Source organism: Palaemon carinicauda, chromosome 32 (genome assembly GCF_036898095.1).
Source record: "Palaemon carinicauda isolate YSFRI2023 chromosome 32, ASM3689809v2, whole genome shotgun sequence".
Classification (NCBI taxonomy): domain Eukaryota; kingdom Metazoa; phylum Arthropoda; class Malacostraca; order Decapoda; family Palaemonidae; genus Palaemon; species Palaemon carinicauda.
In genome coordinates, this window is record NC_090756.1 from 6,192,192 (window position 1) to 6,197,276 (window position 5,085).

Below are 5,085 nucleotides of genomic sequence, written 5' to 3' on the forward strand. Positions count from 1 at the left end.
GAAACTGAATATGATAGAAAACGTTTACTTACAAATAGAGAAAACCGATTCATATATCGAAGGGGAGACTGATATATTACTAGAGCCACATTGAGTGAAAGGCATAATCAATGGAATTTACAATATATTTCCAAAATAAGAAATTACATATAGTAAACTATAATTAGTGGTGTTAAATAGGACTCTCATGAAGAATTTACAAGACATTTAACAAAACAATTACCATCAATTTAGATATAATGCATTTGTTTTTTTTTATATTTACGGATGGAAAAAGATTTTATATTATAAAAACAGGTGTTTCCTATAAAAAATACTTGTTTCTTCGAATATCATATTCATTTTAAATCGTAGGTATCATTTTAACTTTCCCATGGTCTTCGCCCTCCCAAGAGAGATTAGCTCACCAAACGTTCAGCTGGGCTCTACAAGGCACTAGAAGAGTCGGAAGACCCAGTCTTACATGGCAGAGGACGATGAAGTGCGAAGTATATGATGATTAGAGAATTAATGAATTGAAAGCTCAAGATAGAGATGACTGGCGAGATCTAACCGAGGCTCTTCGCGTCAATAGGTGTAGGGGGAGATGATGATGAATTAGGGTTGTAGCCAAGATAATAATAATAATAATAATAATAATAATAATAATAATAATAATAATAACAACAACAACAACAACAACAAGAATAATAATAATAATAATAATAATAATAATAATAAGTATAAACACAACAACAACAACAACTACAACAACAACAACAACAACAATAATAATAATAATAATAATAATAATAATAAAATTAATTATAATATGAAGTACATTTGTTATAACTGTCCCTCTAAAATGCAATCAAATAATAAATAAAACTAACCTAAATATTTGTATTTATTCTTCATTAAATGTATTTCACAAAGGGATTATATAACGTGCTGAAAGGATATATAAGAATGTCCCTTTAGACCAATAGACCAATCATAAAATCTATTATCTTTGTTTTATTATACCATAATTCTCACTTTCTTTTACACGAAAAAACTTTTTCTCTTTCTAAGTAATAAGTCTTCGATTTTGGCCTTCACTTGTAATGGGGTATTAAAATGCATTTTATAGAACGAGAATATAACGTAGAATCTGTAAAAATAAAAAATAAAAAGAATCACACAAATGTTTCTGAAAAATATTTCCCTTAAAATTTCATGGTGACTGTATGTAAAACATACCTCATTTAATAAATACATCTTCATTTATATCATAACGGCATCATTGCTCTTTTTTAAACTCTCGATTCATATAAGTGGAAATCAGCTTATGCATAACCTGGGATTCACATCCTTCTAGAAAGAATGGAAAGTGATGATGTATTAGTCTATAGTCCATTTCTTTTAGTGATGCATATTTGCACCGACTCGCGGCGGTGCCCTTTTAGCTTGGAAAAGTTTCCGGATCGCTGATTGGTTAGAATTATCTTGTCCAACCAATCAGCGATCCGGAAACTTTTTCGAGCTAAAAGGGCACCGCCGCGAGTCGGTGCAAATATGCATCGCTAAAAGAAATGGACTATAGAAGAGTTATCCAATAAAATTGAAAATATTCGTTCTCTCTAAGAATGTATCCGTATTCTTTCATAGAGTACGAGTTTTCCCTTTCTTAGGGTGAACTATTGTAGAATATATTAACAGTTCGCTGACACAAATGACACTTAAAAAGGTCGCTACTCATTTAAATGAATGTATTTTCAAATTTAGAATAACATTAATATGCTATTGATGGACTTACATTAATAAAATATACATTCTAAATAAAATAGCGATCTACTTGCCCAGAGGAAAGGAAAAAGGAAACATTCAAACCACAACTAGTAACATAACTTGACCTTATATCATTTATAATAGTTAAGCTTATTTAATGGAATACAAATGAAATATTTCAGCTTGCTGAATTAAATCCGCATGAAATTTTACAGACACGGGATGGAAATAATTCAGAAAATCTCTCTTTTTACTACTATACACCATGTCTTACAATTGATCAATATTTACGTACAACTAGTTGTCAACTAGTTGCAAGATGGTTATGCAATGAATATTTCCTAATCAACAAACTGCTACCAATATATATCCTATGTCAATTTAACTTAATTAAAAATTTAAATAGATTTTAGTGCCCAACACCATTCTCCATTAATTGTTATGCTTGACCTAGAACCAAGCCTTATATTGAACACAGAGTAGATGAATGCTACAGATACTACAAAATTATATAAATCTTATTTCCAGTTGGATATTCGAAGAAATCCATAAAAATGGATGAGGAAGGCAAAATATTCAGATATCATTCATTGGTTTTATTAAAGTTAAGAACGGAAAAAACTTTTATACTATAAAAAACATGTTTCCTATAGCCACCCTCCCCCCCCAAAAAAAAAAACACACACACACGTTATCTTCGAAAATTATGTTTATTTAAATCGTAGGTATTCGTATGTGTGGGGGAAAACCTATGAAATGTGTAAATGTAAATCAAATCATTTTATCATTTCAACTTCACCCTCCCCAAGAGAGATTAGCTCACCAAACGTTCAGCTGGGCTCCACAAGGCACTAGATGAGTTGGAAGACCCAGGTCTACATGGCTGAGGACTACGAAGGGTGAAGTAAGAGATGATGAATAGAAAAATATTGAATTGAAAGCTGAAGGAAGATAGAGACGACTGGCGAAATCTAACCGAGGCCCTTTGCGTCAATAGGAGTAGGGTGAGATGATGATGAACTAGGGTTGTAGCCAAGGTAATAATAATAATAACAAAAATAATAATAATAATAATAATAATAATAATAATAATAATAATAAATATAATAATTATAATAATTATAATAAAAATAATAAAAATAATAATAATAATAATACAATTAATATTAATACTAATAAGAACAACAAAAACAACAACAACAACAACAATAATAATAATAATAATAATAAACACAAAAAAAACAATAATAATAATAATAATAATAATAATAATAATAATATGAAGTGCATTTGTTATAACTGTCTCTCTAAAACGCAATCAAATAAAAAAGAAAATAAATTTAAATATGATTTGTATTCATTCTTTATTAAATGTATTTCACAAAGGGATTATATAACGTGCTGAACGGATACATAAGAATGCCCCTTAAAACCAATAGACCAATCATATAATCTATTATCTTCGTTTTACTATACCATAATGCCCACTTTCTTTTACATGAAAAAAACTTTCTCTCTTTCTAAGTAATGGCTTCGATGTTGGCCCTCACCTGCAATGGGGTATCATAATTTAATTTTAAATAACACCAATATATTGTAGACTGTGTCAAAAAAAAAAAAATAATAATCATACAAATATTTCTCAAAATATTTCCGTTAAAATTTCATGGTGAGTGTATGTAAAATATACCTCATATAATAAATATATATTCATTTATATCATAACGGTAGCATTGCTCTTTTTTTTTAATATCTATTCATATAAGTGGAAATCAGCCAACGTATAACCTGGGGATCACATTCTTCTAGAGAGAGTGCAGTGTTGATGTATTAGTCTAGAAGAGTCATCCAATGAAATTGAAAATATCCGTTCTCTCTAAGAATGTATCCGTTTTCTTTCATAGAGTACGAGTTTTCCCCTTCTTAGGCCAAACTATTGTAAAATATATTAACAGTTTGCCCGACACCAAATGACACTTAAAAGGGTCGCTAAGCATTTACATGAATAAATTTTCAAATTTCAAATAACATTAATATGCTATTAATGGACTTATATTAATGAAATATACATTCTAAATAAAATAGCAATCTACTTGCCCTGAGGAAATGAAAAAAGAAACATTCAAACCATAACTAATAAAATCACTTAAACTTATATCATTTGTAATAGTTTAGCTTATTTAATGGAATAGAAATGATATATCTAAGCTTACTGAATTAAATCCGCATGAGATTTTACAGACACGGGAGGGAATTAATTCAGAAAATCTCTCTTTTTATTACTATACACCGTGTCTTACAATTGATCAATATTTACGTACAACTAGTTGTCAACTAGTTGCAAGATGGTTATGCAATGAATATTTCCTAATCAACAAACTGCTACCGATATATATCCTATGTCAATTTAACTTAATTAAAAATTTAAATAGATTTTAGTGCCCAACACCATTCTCCATTAATTGTTATGGTTGACCTAGAACCAAGGCTTATATTGAACACAGAGTAGAAGAATGCTACAGCTACTATTAAACTATAGAAATATTATTACCATACTGTTGGGTATTCGAAGGAATCCATAAAAATGAATGAGGAAGGCAAAATATTCAGATATCATTAATTGGTTTTATTAAAGTTAAGGACAGAAAAAGCTTTTATACTATAAAGAAACACGTTTCCTATAGCAAAAAAAAAAAAAAAAAAAAAAAAAAAAAAAAGAAAAAAAAAAAAAAAAAAAAAGAGAAGAAGAAGAAGAAGATATTATGTTTATTTAAATCGTAGGTATTCGTATCTGTGGGGGAAAACCTATGAAATGTGTATGTGTAAATCAAATAAATTTATCATTTAAACTTCGCCCTCCCCAAGAGAGATTAGCCCACCAAACGTTCAGCTGGGCTTCAGAGGGCACTAGAAGATTTGGAATACCCAGTCTTACATGGCTGAGGACGGTGAAACGTGAAGTAGGAGATGATGAATGGAGAAGTAATGAATTGGAAGCTCAATATAGAGACGACTGGCGAGATCTAACCGAGGCTCTTCGCGTCAATAGGTGTAGGGGGAGATTATGATGAATTAGGGTGGTAGCCAAGTTAATAATAATAATAATAATAATAATAATAATAATAATAATAATAAAATTAATAATAATAATAACAATAATAATAACAACAACAACAATAAGAATAATAATAATCATAATAAACACAACAACAAACACTTCAATAATAATAATAATAATAATAATAATAATAATAATAAAATTAATAATAATATGAAGTACATCTGTTATAACTGTCCCTCTAAAATACAGTCAAATAAAAAATAAAACTAATTTAA